Below are 9,430 nucleotides of genomic sequence, written 5' to 3'. Positions count from 1 at the left end.
TACTACTGATTTCTGTTGATATATTGAAGAGAGCAGTTGATCCTTCAATTTTTTATCTCTCTTTTTTATGTTTTATAACATTTGACCAATTTTTCATGTTTATATGGTAATCTGAACAACCAATTTGAAGGCAATATGTAATATAGCAACTATTGTTGGATTCCTATTATTGTGTTTAGTGAAATTCTGTATCATTTCTAATTTTTACTATTTTTATTCTATTTAAAAATGTATACAATTCAGTAAACTAGATTTTAAAACCAAAAAAAAAAAAAAAAGATAAGTGTCCAGTGAGAGGGACAACTGGATTGCTATTTGAACCTTGAGTACTTGTTTGGACGTTCTAGCAAGGGAGTACACCATCCCAAGAGACACATATGCAGCACTGAGGGAGGAAGGGGACCCCTGCCCAGCCAGCCAGATCACCCAAATAAACCCTGACAGCCAATGGGTGACAGCTGTCACAGTTAGACAGCCTTCACATCCTAGAACCCTATTTGGAGTGTCAGGAAAAAAGATGATTGTGAGTAGCGGTTAGTCCAAGACAGAGTGGCCTGGAAGAGGGGTGTAGCAGAGGGAAAATCAGGGTGTAGCAGAACAGGCAGCAGGCATAGAGCAGTACCAACAAGCTTCCCTTTCTCTTTTATTCCATGCAGAGCATGAGCCTTTTTTGGTGGTACCATCCATACCCTGGGTGGGGCTTCCATTACCCATTCACAGATCTATGTTAAACCAACTTACGTAGTACATATCCTTTGGTACTAGGGATCAAACTCAGGACCTTGCCCTTGCCAAGCAGATGCTGATTTCACTGAGCTATTATCTCTGTTATGTTACATATCCTTAATTTATCATCACGTACCCAAGTTTCAGCATCAGCCCTGTCTGTCTGTAAGAATATAAGCTTATAAGAATATAGGCTTTGGGGGGTCAATCTAGATACAAAGCATAAATATAATGACTGCAAAATGATGAAATTGAGATGTTTATTTCATTTATTATATAACAAAATGTTTCTGTGATAAAAGGAACAATCTTCTAAGAGGAAAAATTAAGGATACAGGTTGATGAAAGAAATTATGGCAGAAGCAATGCTCCAACATATTTAAAATAACAGCAAAAAGAGCAACAACAACAACAATAAAAAAATATTATCTGACAGTTAGCAGCTGACAACAGCTAAGTCACTAGATTTTAAGATAAATAGAATTAAAATCTCTGCAATATTAATACTTTTTAAAGACAAGGTCACTGAGCCATTCTGGTTTGAATGTGCACCCTACAGTGGGATGTGTTGGAAATATACACCTGGATGTTTGGATACCCCCGTATCCAAATGTCACATTTGGATATGGGGGTTTCGGGAGGTGATTACAGTCAGGCGAGGTTGTGAAGCCATGGCCTCAAGGACAGGAAGAGTGACTTTATAACAAGGGAATGGCAGGCTTGAACTGATATGCTGCCTGCGTGCTGTCTTGCAGCGTGATGTCGCGGTTGGCATAGCAAGAGGTCCTCCCCAGATCTTCAACTTTCCAGCATCCAGAATGGTCACAAACAAATTTCTTTACGCTGTGACACAGTAGCAGGAAATGAACTAAGACAGTGATCATGGCAGAAAGACAGATACACTTACAATTTTTAATAATATTTACGTCTAGCCAAAGGTAACCACTCTGCAAACACAAAACATTTCTCCCCGCAGCTAACAGGAGTGACTGCTATGCCTTGCCAGTGACGCTAGTCCTGCTGCCCTTCTCCTGCCTTGTAGAGAGGAATTATTACCCAGCATTACTGAGTCACCTTTAGTTGTTCATAGCATCTAAATGCAGCCAGACTCACAGTACAAACCCAGAGGACATATTCAGCCAGGCCCCGACACACTTCTCTTCTTTAAACACACAATAATTCTAATATATGTTCTCAGTTACCACAAAGAACCAGGAGACCTGACTTGCCTGCAGGTGTCCCTGCAATTTTCAGTTGATCGTCTTTGACAACTCGTGACTTGGTACAGTGGACTGACCGCCTTAGAGAAGGCACAAAGGAAGGTACTTAGCGTACTTGACACTAATACATGGGTAAATGTGGGTTCAGGTAAATTGTCTTTTAAACAGGGTTATTTGCTGACAGAGAGGATCTAGAGTATTTGAGAAAAGTGGAAAAAAGAGAGGAACAGTTGTAAAATAAGCACACTGGTAAGGGGGATAACATCATATAGAAAATATATGAAGTTTACCATGAGTGACCCACTTGTTGTAGACTTCACGTTGACTCCAGGGAGCATGGTGGTGCATTTTAAGCTCAGCCATAGGATTCAGACACAGGTGGTTAAGGAATTGGGTTTAACCATGGTTAACGTTTTTCCAACACAGAACAAAAAGTACAAGGCAGATACAGATACATGTCGGTGAGTGAATAAAATGTCTAATCAGTTAAATACAACACAGAAAGCAAAAACAGCTTGAGATGATTAGAATTAAAAGGACAGGTCTGATACTTTATTTTGTTTTTAATTTTAAATTGACATATACTTATATATTTTATAGGTTATGATGTAACATTTGATATAATTTTGCCAAGCTGTTTAGCCTATTTACCATGCAACCTCATTTTTATGTGACGAAAGCATCTAATATCCACTGCTTCAGCAATTTTCAAAAGTGTGATTCATTATTATTAATTGTGCTCCAAGTGTGATGCAATATAACACAGAAACATTCCTCCTGTGCAGCAGAAAGTTTTTCATTTTGGTTTTATTTTTTCCTTTTGAATTTCTTACAACATTTTTGTTACTGTCTTTGTTTGCTTTTTTCTTTAGACCAATCTTGCACATTTGTATCTGGTGACCTGAACAACTAATTTAAAGATAACATCATGCAATGTAAGATCATTGTTGAATTCCTATTACTTTGATGAAATTTTGTATCATTTCTAATGCTATTTTTCCATCGCAATTTTGTATTCTTTAAAAAATAAAAAAGAAAGTTGAAACATTATTGATAATGTAAATGCTCATCAAAAGAGTAGATGACGAAAATGTGGAGAACATATATACATCAAAATATTGATTAACCCTAAATTTGTAGTGAAAATTATGCCATTTGTGAAGAATGAATGACATTGGAAGCTGTCATGCGGCACGAGATAAACCAGGGACAGAAAGAGAAATGCTGCATAGTAGTGCTGAGGTATGGAAGCCTATGTGGTGAAGAGACAGTGACAAGAGAAATGATCCTGGCCATGGCTGCAATAGGGTGGATGGGGATGTGTTGATTAAAGAGGAAAGTCAATATTTTGTGAGTTCATGTTGGATCAAAAATATTCTGGTTAGTGTAATTGAGGGAATATTTGTAAAATGTGATGGTTTACATTGGATGATCAAATTAGGAAAGTTTGCCAATCACGCTAATGAGTGGCGGTGGAAAGGTAGAAGAGAATATTGACAGAGGGATCAATCTGTTGCTTTGATTTTGTTTAGCATGATAATTTTATTCTACCAGTTTGCTAGCTTTATAAAATAAACATGGATTTCTCAGATTTTTCTATTGCCTGTATGATTTAAAATCTGGAGATTTTTAGATGCATAAATTTCAAGTAGGAATCTATCTGACCCTGTAGTTTTATATACTGCATAACCTCTAATAATATTTTATATTTATAATGGTAATAGGCTCATCTATGATTTTTAAATTTGACTAATTTAAGAATCAATTTATATTTTTTAGGAATCTTCCATAGAGATAATTGATCTATTCCCATAGGATGCTATTTATAACTTTGATATCTATGATTTTTTGTTATTTATTCTGTATATGCTTTTTTGAGCTTTGTATTTTCAATTCATTTTATCTTTGCTTAGTAAATGTTTTAAGTGAAAAATTGCTTTGATTTTTCATAATGATAAAGATTATTTTGCAAAACTAACAACCACAGAAAAGATTCTAGAAGAAAATTTTAGGTTACATCGTGTGGGATGGGATTTTAGAATTTCTTGTACTTTTGAGTTAGCTTTATCGCCTACCGCATGTACTGCAGACAACCATACTAAAGTAGCAGTATATTTAAAAAACATGTTTCTTCATTGTCCTAGTTTTTATGTACTACCCTTTGGAAATTTTTAAGACTTTATGTACACACAAAATTACCTTGGATCCAAAGACATCTTTCCTAGAAGAGTTACTAAGCTGGTATCTATGTACGTTTCAATCAGCTTATCTAAATGCCCATACATTGCTTTAAGAAAAGGTATGGAGTGCCTTTGGCTTTTCAGATCACATAATTCTACATGCCTGAGTAATGATTCCATTTCAAAGGTATCTAAATTATAGTAGCGCATATGGTGCAACCCTATAATTGCAGAAGAACTCTAAGAACTTGAGGCAGGCAAATGCCAAGTTTGAATCCATTCTGGGCACCTTAGCAAATCTCTGTTTCAAAATATAAAAAAACAAAGAAAAATAAGATGAAGATGTAGCTCAGTGCAAAGTCTTTGGGCCCAACCCTCGCAAGATATAAATGTATATATAAATATGTAAATTCTGTCACTGTATATTTATTACAATGACCTTGAAAAGCAGATATCATTTTAAGGTCCTGGTTTTAATTATTTTAGATAATATTTAGAAGTAGAAGTCATTGTAGTATATGTTACCTACATTTTATTTGTCTGAGAACTTTTCATATTGTTTTCCACTGAAGATGTGTCATGTTACTTTCTCACAAGGAGACAGACAAGTCTCAATATATTCAATTCATTGCCAACGTTTAAAATTTTTGGTATTATATAGCTTTAGGTAGCAGTCATTCTAACTACCATGAGATGATGTGTACTTGTGGTTCTGGTCTGCATCTCTCTGAGGATGAAGAATACTAAACATCTCTTCATACATCTTTGGGACTTCTGTATATCTTCTTCAGAGAAGTGCTTTTAACTAAGTTGTTCATTTCCATTGACAAATGAAAAGATCAATAAGATGTGTTATACTTCTATGTATTATCTATCATCTATCTATCTATCTATCTATCTATCTATCTATCTATCTATCTATTTATCTATCTATCTGTCTGTCTATCTATCATCTAACACTTGACTACTATTAAACCTAAGAAAAAAGGGAAGCTCTGATATTTGCAACACTGTGAGTGATCCTGGAAGATATTGTAATAAATGAAATTGACCCATCCAGGAGGATAAAACCTGCACACTTCACTTTTATGAGGATCTTGCCGAGGCTTGCCCTTGCCCTTCCCAGTGTTCGTATGTTGGAACATAGTCTCCAAAGCAAGTGTGATAATGTCAGGCATTTGCATAGCAAGGAGGTAGCAGAAAGGTTTGGATGTCCTTCATGGATTAACAACACCATGGCGGCAGTAATTTAATTATCACAAACTGGGGTCCTGATGAACAGTATGAGTTTGTGCTCTTTGTGTCACTTCAGCTCTTGCATGTTTTTTTCTAGCACTTACTGTGGGTAAGGCAGCAAGAAGCCCTTTGTCACACGTGGTCTCTTTCAGCTTCCATAATTATAAGATAAAACAGATCTCTGTTTCCTGTAAATTATACAGCCCCAACTATTGTGTTGTTACAGATCAAAAGGTAGTGAAATATTACCTGAGGCTCATAGAACCTCAGTGTTTCAGGGATAGAGTTTAAAACTATCCTTCTCATAAAAGCAGAGAATAAAATTAATGACTGGGCTGGGATAGGGGAAATGGGAAGTTGTTCAATTGGTATAAATTTACAGATATATGTGATGAAGCAGTATAAAAATCTGCTTTACACCATAGGAACGATGGCACCAGTACCGTATTATGCACTTAGAAGTTGTTAAGAAAGTAAACATCCTGTTAAGTGCTCTCATTGCATGAAGCATGAAAGAAAAAAAAAATCATATAGCAGGAAATGCACAGCAGAATACAAGAAAAATTCTGAGTGTGCTGGATCTGTTTACTGTCTTGATTACTGTGGCAGTTTCACATGTATGTTTGTGCATCCAACAATGCCGAACTGTACAATAAATGCAATGTTTATATGCAGTTCAGTTATACTTCAATGCAGCTGTTTTTCTTTTTTTTTTATTTTTTTTATTTTTTTTTAAATTTTTATTTATTTGTGTGTGTGTGTGTGTGTGTGTGTGTGTGTGTGGCCAGCTCAGCCCACCAGGGGGCGGGGCTGGCTGGCATGTGGTGCTGGGGGATTGAACCGTGGTCCCTGTGCTTTGCTAAGCTTGTTCTAAGTAGGTGTTTTAGACCACTGAGTCATCTCACCAGCCCCTGCAGCTGTTTTTCTTTTCAAGTATTTGAATTCTAAAATCACGAGTGTTTCTATCATAATTTAGAGAAACATGAGAGCCATACCTAGTCTGTATCTTTCATTTATTTGCTCATAGAAGCTCCGTGTTTCAGGGATAGAGTTTAAAACTATCCTTCAAGAAAAAACCTGTCTTGCAGGCCAGTCTCACTTGGCCTTATATATATACTGGTTCTCCATAAGCACAGACAACTATCCTAAGGAATGATAATGCCCTGCAGGCTGGGCTCCAAGTCTAGACTGGAGTTGTCAGTCATGGCTAATAGCTAGCTGAAAGTGTGACTGTTCTTATGTGAACATGTCCCTTCTCACAGCTAATTTTTATATAAAGTAATTATTTTATTTTCTCCATGATTTCTCCCCATGCTCCTTTGAAGTAACATACACTAGCATTGTGGAGAGGACATTTGCTCTTGTTCTCTTTCATTACTGAAAGCATTTTTAAATCAGTTGCATTAAAAACAAGTGAACATCGACATTTCTGATGTCTATGAACTTGACAGGTGACAAAGGCCAACTATGGTTGCTTGGCAGTGAGGCCTTTACTCTATCAAAGCTCAGAAAGCAGCTGCTTGGGATTTATTATATTCATTATAAATCAAACATTATATGAAGAAAAGCGCTTAATCTTTTGAAAAAGATTATTACTGTTCTTTTCCTGTTCAAGAACTTTAAGAGACCGTAATTATAGGTCTAATTCACTATTGGATATTTAATTAATGCTGAACATGTAGAAGACATTGTAAAGTTGCCAGCATCTACCTATGCATATTCATGCACAATAGGGGTCAGTGATCAACAGCATCATCTTTCCAAGGTATGGAATGCTATTAAAAATGTTTCAATAGTGCTCATTCTCCAGCTGATACAAACAGAACATTGAGAAGCCACATACAGGTAGACAAGCCCATTGGTAAAGAATAGAGAGAGCTGGTGTTCCGATTAAAATTTCCTCAACATTATTATAATTACTAGTAGTGATCTTGTGCTCAAAGCATACAAACATGCTGCCTTGTCTCCCAGAAAAATCAAACCAAATTTAAGAAATGGGGTCAATATCCTATCTTGTTTGTATGAGTGAGCACTGTTGAATTCAATCTAGGAAGTATGTAAATATCATCTATCAAAAGGAAAGTAACAGCTGGGTGTGGTGGCCTATAATCCCTGGGAGCTGAGGCTGGAGGGCCATCCATTCAAGAACAGACTGGAAAACTTAGACAGTGTCTCAAAATAAAATTAATTAATTAATTAAAAAGTGCTGGGTATATAACTTAGTGTGAAGAGCCTCTATATAATAACCCATGCCACAAAACATAATAATTTCAAATATTAAAATGATCTGAAAATAGTTTTACATTTATTTTGAAAATAGTTACTCTAATGAATAAATACAATGTTTCTTATCCTTAAAAGGAATTCTTATACACAAGAGTGACCATTTATATTTTTCAGTTATATAGTAAACAGTTCTTTTTCCAGTGTAAAAGTACGGTACAATTTAGTTTCTTAAATTATTTATTATTAAACAATATTATTATATAAATCTACAGATGTTCCACACCAATCGTAGTACCAGATAAGCACATCATTTTAAGTGTTCTGTGGGACTAGAAATGAATTAATTTTATTTCGTTTTATTTTGGTATCTTTACTTAACATACGCGCTGATCAAGTTACTGTTGGCCTCACAGCTTCTGTCCCGCCTTTGTCACTTAACACAATACAGATCGTACATTCTGTTTCCGTTGCTGTAACAAAATACCTGAACCTAAGTGCTTTCTAAAGAAAAGAGGCTTCATATTCCACATTTGGATGGGGGTGTTTTAAGCCTAGAGAGGATGGCCTGTCTAGAGGACCCCACAGGAGGGATCAGCCTACAGAGAACAGTACTGTGAAGGGAACACGTTTGTGTCGAGGTTCACACAAGGAGATGGGAATCAGAGAGAAAGGAGCAGCCATTCATGCGCTTTTATAAAAACTCTCATCAAGAAAGCAAATAATGACAAATGCTGGCACGTTGAAAAAAGAGCCCTTCCACGTTGGTGGGAATATAAATCAGTACAACAATTAGGAAAAGCAGCACGGATATTTCTCACAAAATTCTGGGGGCGGCCAAATAGCTCAGAGGATTAAAGCATCTTTAAGCAGGCACAGGGACTGGGAGTTCAATCTCTGGGCCTGCTGTGCCAGCCCCACCCCCGGGGTGCGCTAAAATGGCAATTGAGACTGGGCGTGGTGGCACTCTCCTGTAATCCCAGCTCTTGGGAGGCTGTAAACAGGCGGATCACTATGAGTCACATCTAATAGTGAGACCCTGAACACCCCGTAGACCCTTCCCTATAATAACACACACACTCCCTATAATACAAAAAAAAAAAAAAAAAAAGAACTAACTCAGCCCTTTCTGAGGGCAATATCCCCCATGACTGCATCTAGATAAAGCTGCATGCATTCTTCACTCATGCAATAGTAGTACTAGTTATGCTTTTACTTGGTCTGCTCATTTTATTCTCATATATAGGTGTGGAATAATCCACTTTCTGGATTTACCTCAGGGCCATCAGTCACTCTTGAACTATTTTCGGTTCTTGTCTCCCAGGAGTAATAATTTATTAATCATCTTTCCATATTTATGTTTGGAATTCACATTGTATTTATTCAAATAGTGTAGATGCTTGTGAGTTGAATTGCTCTACAAAATGTTTTCAAAGTTTACTAGTTTCATATGTACATTAGTGGAGGCCTTGACATTTTAATAGCAACTACTGATATGCAAAATTTATATACATCCCAAACAGAAGTTGGCACACTTATTTGAAATTTTGATAGATATTAGTTAATTTACCTTTTAACTTGTATATCATTTATACAAATCCTTGGGCACATCCATGTATGTTGAATAAGTGCTTTTGTTCATAGTATTGATTCCTTGATTGTGCTCATTGTTCTAAATTACTGTAGAAAGTGTGCTTCTTATCTTACAGTCCACATTTGAGTTCTTTTATTTAGCTTTAATTTTGTAATAAGCTTTGATCATGATTTATTTTTCATAGTAATGACTAAACATGTTAAAACCACTTTTGTTGTGACTTGTACTCATAACTTCTAATTTTACAGTTT

Source organism: Octodon degus, unplaced genomic scaffold (genome assembly GCF_000260255.1).
Source record: "Octodon degus isolate 3935 unplaced genomic scaffold, OctDeg1.0 scaffold00340, whole genome shotgun sequence".
Lineage (NCBI taxonomy): Eukaryota > Metazoa > Chordata > Mammalia > Rodentia > Octodontidae > Octodon > Octodon degus.
The sequence above is the reverse complement of the archived record's forward strand: the minus strand, read 5'-3'. Positions refer to the sequence as shown.